Consider the following 15,861-nt stretch of genomic DNA (forward strand, 5'->3'; position numbering starts at 1 on the left):
CCATGCTTTTAATACCTTTTAATGTGAATCCAAAAAAAAAAAAATCAAATTAAAAATAAATAATAAAACATGTATTTTTCCATCTTGCAGTTCATTCATATCAGTTTATATATATATATATATATATATATATATATATATATATATATATATATATATATATATATTTTGCTCACAGATCATTATTAACATTCTGTATATAATTCAATTTTATTTTCTCTCCCCTTTTTTATTATTTATATTTTTAGCTGAAAAGACGTAAAGGCAGTCGGCCCAGTGGTGTTTCTGGAGAGGGATTCCTTCAGAAATGGAGAAGACAGAAAGCTGCGGAGGCAGATATTTGCAGCAGTAAGTCTGTGATAGTTTGTCTCTTTTATCAAAAATTCCTGCTGTTATAATTTGTACAGCATTTGTTGTTTCTTAAACTGTTGCACTGTCCAAATACCCACACTTGCCATCTTTTCACTTGACCACTTGATTACTTATTTGAAGTCTTTCCTGTATTTGGCCTAGTGTTCGAGTGAGCATGATGACCACGAGTGTGTGTCGAACTTTTCATGACCTGATGACTGTGTTTCCCAATCCTGATCCTGGAGAACCCCAGCACTGCACGGTTTTGGCGTCTCTCTTATCTGCCTTGGAGTCTTCACTGATGAGCCAACCTGGTCTCACAGAATTCCGTGAAATGTCCACGGGTCCTTAACTCAAAATCCGTGAAGCCATCACGGAATTGCCCCAAATTCCGTGACCCGGCCACGGATATTTCTCCAACGCAAGTCAATGACACTGACCTCCCGTGATCCACACACGGATACCTGTTTCAATGAAGGAGTACAGAACTCGCTGAACGGACGTGCTTTCTCATTTGGAAACGCAACATTTGACGTATTTGTTTCTTTTCCAATATCAAATGCCATAATGACATTAACCAGACAGCTGTTGTAGTTATTGCATTGTCCTGTCATCATAAAAATTACGTTTGTTTCAGTTACAAAAGTCCCGTGATGGCACGGACCTCCACAACCTGACCTCACTCACTTGTTTAGGAACTTACAAGCTTTTCGTCGACACTGTTGCAATGGAATGTAATTAACTTGGCATTTTTTCTCGTCCTGTCATCATAAAATCCAGTTTGATGGCGTTTTACACACATTTTGGCTATAGTCAGAACTAAAATCTGTGATAGGAGCACGGAGTGAGTCTGTGCTTAGATCACGGATAACTCTAACGCAAGTCAATGACACTCATCTTCCGTGGTCCGTACACGGATCGTTTCAGTGATGGAGTACAGACCTCACTCAATGGACGTGCTATCTCATGTGGAAACGCAACATTTGAAGTATTTATTTTTTTCAACACCAAATACCATGACCAACCTGACTGTTATTGTAACTATTGCATTGTCCTGCCATCATACAGATTCACTTTGATTCTGTTAGCCTAACTAAAATCTGTGATACGAGCACGGAGTGAGTCTGTGCTGAGATCACGGATAACTCTAACGCAAGTCAATGACACTCATCTTCCGTGGTCCACACACGGAAACCCAGTCTCACGGCAGTTCGTGATTTTGTCACGTAATTTAATCTATTTATTCGTGGCAGGCACACGTTTATTTCCTTATTTTCATGATTGCAGCACGTTTTTTTAAACTAATGCATTTCAACTGGAGGCATCTTTCGTGCATCAGCACAATATTTTCTGATTAATTATTATTATTATTATTAAATTTTTCACAGGACAACAGAAGAAACTCACTGAAACTTGAAAAAAAATCGGAGCTTAACTTACTGTACAAAACTGAGCAACATACTGTATTGCTGGTGACAAAAACACATTAAAACTTTTTTAGCTGTAAAATGCGCAATGGTTCTTTTTTTTACTTTTCATTGATTTTTATTTTTTTCATAGGCCTAGATTTATTTATTTTTTATTACAGAATTCAATATCAAGTCCTTGACACATAACTGTAACACATTTTCACATTAAGAAACAATTTAGTTTAAATAAAAAGAACAAAAAATATCTAAAAATAAATAAATTATTTATTAGCGATAGGCCTACAGATTTACTTTTTTTATTTATTTTTTATTTTTTTACTTTAGACTCTAAAGTTAAAAGTTTTTATTAAGGCTATTGTAAAGGCTTCTTAAAATGATGTCGCTGATGAGCCTCTGATCGCTGTCAGATTCTGTGATATGAATGTCCGCTAATGGGTTTAGAATGAGCCCCGCTCGGCCCGTGTTCTGGCTTACTGTAATATTTCACCTGTAATAAGACCGAAATAATATAATTAAAATAAAGAAACATGATAATATGATAACATCTAAATAAATGTTGATAGATTTAGCGTTATAGTTTTAAAAATATTAATAAACAGCAAATCAACACAGAAAGACCTAAATAATAATAATACATAATTAATAAACAGCGCCGCCCCTCCCACTACGCGCATCACGCGCTGTGCGTCAACCCCAAAGCGTCAAAAACTGAAGCGTGGTCAAGCGCCTCTAGCGTCACTGACATGAGATGTTTATCGCTTTGAAATCACGTTCAAGAAGTCTCATTCAGCACACATCGCGATACTTTCCATCAGTTTGCAAGAGCCGCAGGTTGGGTGAGTTATACAGTCTATGGTGAGTAGTAGTAAATATGCTATTTTAATGCCTGTCCTAAAACGTATTCTGTCTTCTTTATTAATCAGATGAGCGCCTTATGTTTACTCTCTGTATTACATCGGTCATCCGAGGCTGTCTTTGAGTTTCATTGTGTTTAACTAAATGAACACAGCTGCTAACTGGTTAAACTCTATCGGTCACGTGACGTGACGTGACGTGCCACAGACCTGGGATCCGTTTTATATTAATTTCAGGTTCAAAGATGTAAGTTGTATTTGTAGTAAAATCATGGTAACCATGACACCTACAAAAGTAGGTAAACAAGACATTTACCATGTTTTTTTTTTTTTTTGTTTTGTTTTTACCACAGTAACTGTAGCTTTACTGTAGTATAGTAATGGCACATTAATCACCAAATTAACTATAGTTGTACCACTGTAATGGTAGTGTTTTAATGTGCTTTTATATGACTTATTTCACAGTAATCACATTTACTGTACCATGCTTGTAATACCTTTTTAATGTAAAAAAAAAAAAAAAAAAACATTTTTCCCATCTTGCAGTTCAATTCATATTTGTTTATATCTTAAATATTTTGCTCACAGATCACTATTAACATTCTGTATATAATTCTGTTTTATTTTCTTTCCCCTTGTATTAATTTTTTAGCTGAAAAGACGTAAAGTAAGCAGTCACCCCAGTGGTGTTTGTGGAGAGGTATTCCTTCAGAAATGGAGAAGACAGAAAGCTGCAGAGGCAGGTTGGTCTGTGATAGTTTGTCCCTTTTATCAAACATTCCTGTTGTTATCATTTGCACAGCATTTTGTTGTTTCTTAAACTGTTGTACGGTCCAAATACCCACACTTGCCATCTTTGCACATTTCCTTTATTTGGCCCAAGTGAGCATGAAGATCACAATGTGTGTCGATCTTAACATGACAAAGTTCGTTTCAACTTTGTATTTTAAAAGAAACTTCTAAATGTCTTTTCAATAGTCCCTAATAATACATTTTAATGCGCTTTTCTAGAACCCAAAGCGCTAAAATTAGCGCCCTATTAACCCTATTAAAGATGACAATTTATTTTGTGGTGCTTCTAATTAAGTGATAAAAAGAAGTTACAAATGATGTACAAAATAAATATACTTTTCTGTGCACCAAGAAAACATGCAACACTTTGTTTTACTACTAAATTAGTCTCAATTTCTAATTATTATAATTAATATTTCACAAACATTGGAAAGTTGCGTGACCTCTTGTTAAACCCCTGCAAAAAGTCTCACATTAATTCCAAAACATGATGCATGATGGGATACACTAAGCGTTGTATAGCGCTCCGGAGCAGTATTGGAGAGGTTTAGTGTGTGTTAAGGACACCGTGCTTTGGCATTATTAAGACCGGGGACAGTCTCATAGTCACGTACACACACTCTCAAGTGAATAAGACCTCAAGTGTGGGTAACTGGAAAGGGGAAAAGTCTTTAAAATGATCCCTAAATACAGTCCCACATCAAAGTCTTAATAATTCACTAATGCTTTCATGGTCTAAAAAATAATGTATGTAAGTAATGTATAAGTTAAAGTATATAGTAATGTATAAGTTGCATGTAATGAAATAATATTTCCTTTCTTTCTGTCTTACAGGATTGTTTGCAGATAATGCTGTTCTTCTTTTTCAGAAGTTTTTGGGGAGCCAACCCTCACAAACCTTCCTAAAAACTAAAAGAGCTATTACTGAGTCTCAGCAACTCTTGCCACGATCAGCTCTTCCCAGGTACATTTGTTTACTCATCAAATGCTCTGGTCTGAATCTTACTTTAAATTAACTTAATTATATGTTTAATGAGAAATATTGCTCATTGCACACAGAGTAAGATTATCTTGTTTCACAGAAGAGAAGGAAGACCAAGGAAATGATTTGCTCAGGATGAGAAATGAAGATGGTCATCTTGTGCTCAAGCAAACAGAAGTCCTCTGGTATGTGTGTGTTGAAGCAATGCTGTGTTACAGGACTTTATGATGATCTCTCACAGGACTGGTCATGTCAGCCGTAATTATTCTTTCCAATGTTTTTATATTTATTTTATTTTATTTGATACAGCTATAATAATTATAGCATGTTAGCAAAGTTTGACTGGAACATTTTTAATCTAAAGTTTAAAAAAAACACCACCTGTTATTCTTAAAAGCATACAAGTGTCATAAAAGTGGTTTAATTGATATAAACACCAATTGACATTATCTCACTGTTTTGTGAATGTTGTGTTATAAATTGTGAATTGATAGTTGATTGGTTTGAGCAAAGCCTTACACTGCACAGACTAAAACACATTTGTGAGAGAAGTCATTAGCTCTGGAGAAAGACTCTAGAGGAAGAAAACACATTTACTGCAACAAAAGATGAATTCTAGAGTCTCTGAGAAGTACACATGCTAATGGAGTCTCATGGGCAAGTCCTTTGCCTCTGTAACTTTTTCTAAATTCTTGCATAATGAAATTGTTTATTGCAGTATTTTAACAATTTTACTTTGTACAGATGATCTCATCAACCAAATGAGGGGTTTTGACCAAGTGATGCTCTTGAAAGGAGTGAAAGAAGAGGATGTGGTAAATTGTCTTCAGAGAAAAAGCTTCTCAAAAGATCTTAAAACAGCTTGAAGAATGGTAAGTGTACAGTACTACAAGGGTCATAGTTACTCATAAGATGAGCTCTATGTCCATTAAACAACTTCATCTGGATTGTTTGTTTCACTTTGACCAGGTCTGGGATCTTAGGACTGGGAGATCTCACTTGCACCCAGTTAACCTCCATAGAGAACATTTATCAGAAGCGCTGTCTGGGTAGGGCAAGAAACATCATCAAGGATGCCTCTCACCCTAACCATGGACTTTTCACCCTCCTTCCATCCGGCAGGCGTTACAGGAGCCTACGCTCTCGAACTAGTAGACTCAGGAAGAGCTTCTTCCCCGAGGCTGTGACACTCCTGAACACCGCACCACCAATCTAACCTGCACCTGCTCTTTTACTGCACTGGTCACAGTACTTTACATACATGTATTGCACTACTCATATTTTGCACAGACTGCACATGGTTAAATCCATTACACTATAAACTGTCTAAAGCTGTTACTGTACAAGCACAGTAAACTATTTCTACAATAAATATAATTGCACTACTATTATTTTGCATATAATAAAAAAGTTAAACTATACTTTTGCACACTCATTCAACTGTATTTATTACCACTGTTCTCAAGTTCCTGCTATTCATAATGTATATATAATTCTTCTTTGCTCTGTTCATAATGTACATACAATCCCTACATTAAATTCATATTTATATTCTGTATATACTCTGATCAATATTGTATATAGCAACTCCACTGTAAATTCTGTATATCATAGCTTTACTTACTCTGCACTTTTATGTATATAAAACACTATATTCTTGCACTTCTGGTTAGATGCTAACTGCATTTCATTAGCTCTGTACTTGTACTCTGCATAATGACAATAAAGTTGAATCTAATCTAATCTAATCTAATCTTCTGGCTGAGAACAAGCTACACCACATCAGTGTTGGATATCAACCACAAACTGTTTCCAGACACGACAGAAGATCACGATGAAACCAGTTTAGATGTGATGATGGGAATCATTATTTTCTGAAACAGTATCCAATGTCTTATATGTATCACATGATCTGTATCACAGTTGACTGAATGGGACTGTGACTTTTAAGGACATTTCATCACTCATCTGTATTTTTGATGATGAATAATTATTTTCCTTGAATCTTATTTGTCTTGATGCTACTTTATCATCTTTATAGTCTATGCTTCAATAAAATGAATATGATGAATATTGTGTTCTGAAGATTCTAGGTAAATACATCATTTTACTAGGTAGGCTCATATGTGTTTATTTTAGACTTGGAAAAACTACATAATCATTATTGGGATTATTTTTTACTTAAGACATAAAAATATTTGATCAGATTAATGACATCTGGGACATCAGTACACCAGAAAGTTATTATTGTTTATATTTAGTAACAAATGCCAATTGTTTTGTGAAAGAAAGGGAGTTACGAGATTAATTATTTTGCATTACAAGATGGTGCCATGGGCTTTATAGTTACAAACACTTGAGGGATAACTGAGAATGTAGCAGGAATGATCAACGTGGATCTTGTACTGCATTAAAACCAAGAGCACACACATTACCGATGTCCAGCACATGAGGAGCAAGAGACAGGGGTGAGAGGACATTTTTACACTGATTTTTGCTAATTAGTTATTAGTAATATATATATATATATATATATATATATATATATATATATATGAATGAATTTGTCCTTGTGTAATAGTGAAGTATCACAATGTGTATACATTGTCCTTGATTACTGCTTAACAGTGGGGAATAGATAATGGCATGTTGTTGCAGGTTCATCCATTATATTTATTGATGTTTACTTCAAAAATCAAATAAATAATCTATTATTTTTATTATCAAAACATTTCTTTATAATTTTTCCATGTTTCATCAGATGGCCTCACAATGTCCTGTCAAAAGGTATAATAGCAATGATGTAAGAATTAGAAAACAGAGGACTGTGAAAACTGTCAGATATAAATGTGACTCAGCTCAGTTTGTTGTCCATGATGAGGAGAATACATATATGTAGGTTTTACTGCCCTTCTACCCCCAGGGGCCCAGTAGCACCCCCCGGAAGAGCCAAAAACTGTACATTTCAAAAGGCTGTAAATCAGAGTCCAATTAACATATCAAAGCGAAAATCAGCATGATTACTACTTATGCTATGCTGATAAAATAATGTTGGGCACAGTTTTCAGAAATGAATGGAAAGGTGGCATAAAGGCATTTTACATATTGCATACTCTAAAATACTAAATTTCACCATGCCTCTCAAATATATCATAGTGGTTTACACAGTGAACATATTTATATGTCTAGTTTACCATTCAATATATTATTTATTTCATTTCGTTAATAAACTTTTTAAACTACATTACCCATAAGCCTCCATCGTTCTATCTATGGAAAGGGAATACTAGGCGCTGTTTTTTGTAGTTCATTGAAGTTATTCTTAGGGTTAGTGTTAGGATCTCGGTAAAAAGGTGATTTTTCTCAACATAGAAACACCCAATGTTGACTTAATATATTTACTAATGTGATAATAGCAGCAAAACATACTTTTGTAACATGATCCGCTGTTTAATATGGGTTAAAAGATAATCCAACCACAGACAGTCCTGCGATGACAAGGGACATTCACAGCCAATGACATCAAAGCTGAGCAGCGTCATCACACTTCCTTAACCATTTATTGTCATTCATGAACGCTGTTTTCCGTTTTTCGGCTAAAGGGATAGATTGGTTAACAATAAATTAAATTTGCCACCTATTAGATAGTGTTTTATTAACGTCTACACCTTCTTCCAACAATAATGCAAATACAGAAATTATTGTTATTCAGCTTGACAACAATTTGGCAATATCGATGTGTACATGTGTGTGTACAACACGTGATGTGAACTGCACAGTCACAGTTGTATCTTATCTAACCAATAGATTCATTTCATTCAATTTAAAAGATAAATTTTTTCCTGACCAAAGACAAGAGCATTTACTAATAAAAAGTAAAGAGTGAAATTATTAAGTTATTAAATTATTTAAATTTGTTTCTGTGATTTGCCTTGCTTTACCAATTAATCTCTAGGAATAAAAACTGAAATAAAGCATAATGAACATACATAATTTTGTAAGAGTTTTCCAGTATTTATAGATATGTCAAACTCATTTAAAGACAAAGTGCACATATTACTGCACTGTCACCAAGCTCGTTTTTAAAGAATAAAACTATGAAGAAAAAAAAGGCAGTTATGTTGTAAACGTTAACATTTTTCAGTGTGCAAAATCTTTTATTAAAAAACAAAACATTATAAATATGGTATATATCTTTCAGAGAACACCGTAAAACTATACATTTTCTTAAAAGATTCTATTGACCAAAAAGTGATACAACACTTAATGTTTCAAACTCACAAAATAACATCATGAAGACATGCATGTCAAGTGTGCAATATCATCTATAAAACTCAATCAGCAGAGCATCACGTAAACACTGATTGTCCGAACAATGGAAGAAAGATAAAGTGTTCAGGAAAACAAACACCTGCTACATAAAAATGCAGAAATATAACTTTAACAATAACATCATTCACTTCATGACTGGAACTAGGGGATTGCTGTGCATGAATATGTCCTTTACTAAAACTCCTGATGAGAACTGAAGCTTTTTTATGATAAAAGCACCAGAAGTAAAGTTTACTGTATGAAGCTTGACAAAGAGAACACAATGCTTTATCAATATTATAAATGCTATTTTTTAACTATTGTTGTCATCACTGGTTCTGTATACAGTACAGTATATGGGTTGCTGGAAGGTCACAATGTATTCATTATAAGGTTAATTAAAACAAAGTTACATCTTCTGCAGAAATCAAACCACTGCAAAGTCTTGAGTCACTGATCCAGGAACCATTTCTCTGTGTGTGTGTGTGGGTGGGTGGGTGGGGGGGGGGGGGAGTTAAAGAGGTGAGTCCTTGTGCATGACGGAGAACTACAGTGTTATCTGGAAACAATCCTGTAAGACAGAAAGGATAGAAATATTATGTAATTAAATGCAACATTACTGTGTTTTTTTTAGACCATGAAAGCATAATCTGCAAAGATGCTGTATAATTAAATGTTAAATGCATCCATTATTAAAAGCAAGTCATTAATAGCAATATCTAGTCATGGAGATCACGTATAGTGGGAACATGAACTGATGGGGCTTATTTGAAGTAATTTAATGAGAAGCCAATGAACAATATAAACTTTCTGACTGTGTGGGGCAACTGATTTTCCAATATTGTGATAGTGTCAGATTAGATTGTCCAGGGGCTTGTACAATATCATACAAGTGTTAAATTGAATTAGTGAATTATTAAGACTTTGACGTGCGACTGTATTTAGGGATCATTTTAAAGACTTTTCCCCTTTCCAGTTACCCACACTTGAGGTCTTATTCACTTGAGAGTGTGTGTACGTGACTATGAGACTGTCCCCGGTCTTAATAATGCCAAAGCACGGTGTCCTTAACACACACTAAACCTCTCCAATACTGCTCCGGAGCGCTATACAACGCTTAGTGTATCCCATCATGCATCATGTTTTGGAATTAATGTGAGACTTTTTGCAGAGATCTCACAGGAGGTCAGGCAACTTTCCAATGTTTGTGAAATATTAATTATAATAATTAGAAATTGAGACTAATTTAGTAGTAAAACAAAGTGTTGCATGTTTTCTTGGTGCACAGAAAAGTATATTTATTTTGTACATCATTTGTAACTTCTTTTTATCACTTAATTAGAAGCACCACAAAATAAATTGTCATCTTTAATAGGGTTAATAGGGTGCTAATTTTAGCGCTTTGGGTTCTAGAAAAGCGCATTAAAATGTATTATTAGGGACTATTGAAAAGACATTTAGAAGTTTCTTTTAAAATACAAAGTTGAAACGAACTTTGTCATGTTAAGATCGACACACATTGTGCTCTTCATGCTCACTTGGGCCAAATAAAGGAAATGTGCAAAGATGGCAAGTGTGGGTATTTGGACCGTACAACAGTTTAAGAAACAACAAAATGCTGTGCAAATGATAACAACAGGAATGTTTGATAAAAGGGACAAACTATCACAGACCAACCTGCCTCTGCAGCTTTCTGTCTTCTCCATTTCTGAAGGAATACCTCTCCACAAACACCACTGGGGTGACTGCTTACTTTACGTCTTTTCAGCTAAAAAATTAATACAAGGGGAAAGAAAATAAAACAGAATTATATACAGAATGTTAATAGTGATCTGTGAGCAAAATATTTAAGATATAAACAAATATGAATTGAACTGCAAGATGGGAAAAATGTTTTTTTTTTTTTTTTTTACATTAAAAAGGTATTACAAGCATGGTACAGTAAATGTGATTACTGTGAAATAAGTCATATAAAAGCACATTAAAACACTACCATTACAGTGGTACAACTATAGTTAATTTGGTGATTAATGTGCTATTACTATACTACAGTAAAGCTACAGTTACTGTGGTAAAAAAAAAAACTAAAAAAAAAACATGGTAAATGTCTTGTTTACTGGGTTTTACCTACTTTTGTAGGTGTCATGGTTACCATGATTTTACTACAAATACAACTTACATCTTTGAACCTGAAATTAATATAAAACGGATCCCAGGTCTGTGGCACGTCACGTCACGTCACGTGACCGATAGAGTTTAACCAGTTAGCAGCTGTGTTCATTTAGTTAAACACAATGAAACTCAAAGACAGCCTCGGATGACCGATGTAATACAGAGAGTAAACATAAGGCGCTCATCTGATTAATAAAGAAGACAGAATACGTTTTAGGACAGGCATTAAAAGAGAATATTTACTACTACTCACCATAGACTGTATAACTCACCCAACCTGCGGCTCTTGCAAACTGATGGAAAGTATCGCGATGTGTGCTGAATGAGACTTCTTGAACGTGATTTCAAAGCGATAAACATCTCATGTCAGTGACGCTAGAGGCGCTTGACCACGCTTCAGTTTTTGACGCTTTGGGGTTGACGCACAGCGCGTGATGCGCGTAGTGGGAGGGGCGGCGCTGTTTATTAATTATGTATTATTATTATTTAGGTCTTTCTGTGTTGATTTGCTGTTTATTAATATTTTTAAAACTATAACGCTAAATCTATCAACATTTATTTAGATGTTATCATGTATTCATTCATTTCTTTATTTTAATTATATTATTTCGGTCTTATTACAAGTGAAATATTACAGTAAGCCAGAACACGGGCCGAGCGGGGCTCATTCTAAACCCATTAGCGGACATTCATATCACAGAATCTGACAGCGATCAGAGGCTCATCAGCGACATCATTTTTAAGAAGCCTTTACAATAGCCTTAATAAAAACTTTTAACTTTAGAGTCTAAAGTAAAAAAAATAAAAAAAATAAAAAAAAAATAAAAAAAAATAAATCTGTAGGCCTATCGCTAATAAATAATTTATTTATTTTTATATATTTCTTGTTCTTTTTATTTAAACTAAATTGTTTCTTAATATGAAAATGTGTTACAGTTATGTGTCAAGGACTTGATATTGAATTCTGTAATTAAAAAAAATTAAATCTAGGCCGATGAAAAAAATAAAAATCAATGAAAAAGTAAAAAAAGAACCATTGCGCATTTTACAGCTAAAAAAGTTTTAATGTGTTTTTGTCACCAGCAATACAGTATGTTGCTCAGTTTTGTACAGTAAGTTAAGCTCCGATTTTTTTTTCAAGTTTCAGTGAGTTTTTTCTGTTGTCCTGTGAAAAATTAAATAATAATAATAATAATTAATCAGAAAATATTGTGCTGATGCACGAAAGATGCCTCCAGTTGAAATGCATTAGTTTAAAAAAAAACGTGCTGCAATCATGAAAATAAGGAAATAAACGTGTGCCTGCCACGAATAAATAGATTAAATTACGTGACAAAATCACGAACTGCCGTGAGACTGGGTTTCCGTGTGTGGACCACGGAAGATGAGTGTCATTGACTTGCGTTAGAGTTATCCGTGATCTCAGCACAGACTCACTCCGTGCTCGTATCACAGATTTTAGTTAGGCTAACAGAATCAAAGTGAATCTGTATGATGGCAGGACAATGCAATAGTTACAATAACAGTCAGGTTGGTCATGGTATTTGGTGTTGAAAAAAATAAATACTTCAAATGTTGCGTTTCCACATGAGATAGCACGTCCATTGAGTGAGGTCTGTACTCCATCACTGAAACGATCCGTGTACGGACCACGGAAGATGAGTGTCATTGACTTGCGTTAGAGTTATCCGTGATCTAAGCACAGACTCACTCCGTGCTCCTATCACAGATTTTAGTTCTGACTATAGCCAAAATGTGTGTAAAACGCCATCAAACTGGATTTTATGATGACAGGACGAGAAAAAATGCCAAGTTAATTACATTCCATTGCAACAGTGTCGACGAAAAGCTTGTAAGTTCCTAAACAAGTGAGTGAGGTCAGGTTGTGGAGGTCCGTGCCATCACGGGACTTTTGTAACTGAAACAAACGTAATTTTTATGATGACAGGACAATGCAATAACTACAACAGCTGTCTGGTTAATGTCATTATGGCATTTGATATTGGAAAATAAACAAATACTTCAAATGTTGCGTTTCCAAATGAGAAAGCACGTCCGTTCAGCGAGTTCTGTACTCCGTCATTGAAACGGGTATCCGTGTGTGGATCACGGGAGGTCAGTGTCATTGACTTGCGTTGGAGAAATATCCGTGGCCGGGTCACGGAATTTGGGGCAATTCCGTGATGGCTTCACGGATTTTGAGTTAAGGACCCGTGGACATTTCACGGAATTCTGTGAGACCAGGTTGGATGAGCTGATGAGTTGAATCAGGTGTGTTTGATCAGGGAGACATCTCAAATGTGCAGTGTTGGGCTTCTCCAGGACCAGGATTGGGAGCCACTGCCTTATGGGACACTTATGTGTTTAAAGAGATTTTTAATATCTAATTATCAATATTTCACATACTGTACTAAACACATCACAGTCTTAATAATCCAGTTTAACACTTGTATGATATTGTACAAGCCCCAGGACGGTCTCATCTGACACTATCAAAAGAATTCATATGACTATAGCTTGTTATTAATTACTTGCTTTCAATAATGGATTCATTTAACATTTAATTTTACAGCATCTTTACAGAGGCTGCTTTTATGGTCTAAACAAAACACAGTGTAATGTATAAGTTGAATGTAATGTAATATTTCTGTTTTACAGGATTGTTTGAGGATAACACTGCAGTTCTCCATCATGCACAAGGACTCACCTCGTTAACTCTTTATCCCCCACACACACAGATATGGTCCCTGGATCAGTGATTAGACTTTGCAGTGGTTTGATTTTTGCAGAAGATGTAACTTTGTTTTATTTATAAGCTCATAATGAATACATTACAGAACCAGTGATGAAAACAATAGTTAAAAATAGTATTTTTCGTATTGATAAAGCATTTTGTTCTCTTTTTCAAGCTTCATACAGTGAACTTTTTAGACTTTAATTAAGAGTTTTAGTAAAGGAGATATTCATACACAGTCATCCCCTAGCTCCAGTCATGAAGTGAATTCATGATGTTATTGTCAAAGCTAGCAGGTGTTTGTTTTCCTGAACACTTTCTCTGTCTTCCATTGTTCAGACAATCAGTGTTTATTTGATGCTGTGCTGATTGAGTTTTATAGATGATATTGCACACTTGACATGCATGTCTTCATGGTGTTTTTTGTGAGTTTGAAACATTTACATTGTGTTGTATAACATTTTGGTCAATTTAATTTTTTTAATAAAATTGATCTTTTTCCAGTGTTCTCTGAAAGACATACTGTATTTACTGTTTTGTTTTTTAATAAAAGCATTTTCATTTGCATACTGAAAATAGTTAATGTTTACAACATAACTGCCTTTTTATTCTTTATGGTGGCAAAAACGAGCTTGGTGACAGAGGATGCAGTGTAGTAATTTGGGCATGTTGTCTTTAAATGAGTTTGACATATCAATAAATAATGGAAGATCCTTACAAAAATATGCATGTTTATTATGCTTTATGTATTTATTTGTTCATTCATTCATTCATTAATTTATAATTTCTGTTTTTATTCCTAGGGTTCAAATGGTAGAGAATGGTAAATCACAGAAACACAAATGTGAACAATTTTAACTTTAAAACACAATGTAATATACAATGTAAATTTTAGAAGCACGTCATTTGATTAGTAAATATATTTGTCTTTGGTCAAAAAAAAAAATATACAAATCTTAAAAATGTGTCTTATATTTAATGAGAGGAATCTATCTGTTGGATACAACTGCGACTGCTGGGCATGTGCACATCAATATTGCCCAATTTTTGTCAAGCTGAACAACGGAGGAAGGTGAAGACGTTAATAAAACAGAATCTAATAAGTAGCAAGCTTAATCTATTGTTAACCGAATCTATCCCTTCAGCCGAAAAACGAAAGACATCTGTCATACATGGATAAGGAAGTGTGACGCTGCTGCTCAGCTTAGATGCCATTGGCTATGACTTTTCAGGACAGTCTGTGGTTGGACTATCTTTTAACCCATATTAAACAGCGCATCATGTTAAAAAGTATGTTTTGCTCCTATCATCACATTAGTAATATATTAAGTCAACAATGAAGTGTTGCTATCTTGAGAAAAATGCCATCTTTAGCGAGATCCTAATCCTAACCCTAAGCATAACTTCAATGAACTACAAAAACAGCCCCCTAGTGTTGCCTTTCTATAGACAGAACGACGGAGGCTTGTGGGTAATGTAGTTTAAAACTTTTTATTAACGAAACTAAATAAATTATTTATTTTAAGGTAAACTGGATATCTAAATATGTTTATTGTGCAAACCTCTATGATATATTTGAGAGGCAGGCTGAAATGTGGTATTTTACAGTGAGCAATATTTAAAATGCTTTTATGCCAGCTTTCCACTTATTTCTGAAAACTGAGCTCAACATTATTTTATCAGCATAGCATAAGTAATAATCCTGCCCATTTTCTCTTTGATATGTTAATTGGACTCTGATTTACAGCCATTTGAAATGTACAGTTTTGGGCTCTTCCGGGGGGTGCTACTGGGCCCCTGGGGGTAGCAGGGCAGTAAAACCTACATATATGTACTCTCCTCATCATGAACAACAAACTGAGCTGAGTCACATTTATATCTGACAGTTTTCACAGTCCTCTGTTTTCTATTCTATTCATCATGGCTATTATACCTTTTGACAGGACATTGTGAGGCCATCTGATGAAACATGGAAAAATTATGAAGAAATGATTTAATAATGAAAATAATAGATTATTTCTTTGATTTTTGAAGTAAATGGCAAGAAATATAATGGATGAACCTGCAACAACTTGCCATTATCTATTCCCCACTGTAAAGCAGTAATCAAGGACAATGTATACACATTGTGATACTTCACTATTACACAAGGACAAATTCATGCAGTGCTAAGAATATTAATTTATATATATATATATATATATATATATATATATATATATATATTAGCATTAT

The 15,861-nt window shown here is 34.5% G+C and overlaps 2 long non-coding RNA genes across 8 annotated transcripts in view; both read left to right on the forward strand.

Moving 5' to 3' along the window:
• The first annotated feature begins 261 nt into the window (after positions 1-261).
• Positions 262-15,861, forward strand: part of LOC128026746 (uncharacterized) — a 97,858-nt gene continuing 82,258 nt past the window's right edge. For all 6 annotated transcript variants that reach the window (XR_008186500.1, XR_008186501.1, XR_008186499.1 and 3 more), the window contains exon 1: positions 262-348. This is a non-coding gene — a long non-coding RNA (uncharacterized LOC128026746). The remainder of the gene's footprint in view (positions 349-15,861) is intronic.
• Positions 2,159-6,480, forward strand: LOC128026747 (uncharacterized). 2 transcript variants are annotated; one of them, XR_008186510.1, is made up of 6 exons: positions 2,159-2,882; positions 3,288-3,378; positions 4,262-4,391; positions 4,510-4,594; positions 5,154-5,281; positions 5,379-6,480. It is a non-coding gene; the product is annotated as an uncharacterized LOC128026747 (long non-coding RNA). The 2 variants fall into 2 exon arrangements; XR_008186509.1 differs by lacking the exon at positions 2,159-2,882 and having other exon boundaries at positions 3,097-3,378.

This window comes from Carassius gibelio, chromosome A13 (assembly GCF_023724105.1).
Source record: "Carassius gibelio isolate Cgi1373 ecotype wild population from Czech Republic chromosome A13, carGib1.2-hapl.c, whole genome shotgun sequence".
NCBI classification, from domain to species: Eukaryota; Metazoa; Chordata; class Actinopteri; order Cypriniformes; family Cyprinidae; genus Carassius; species Carassius gibelio.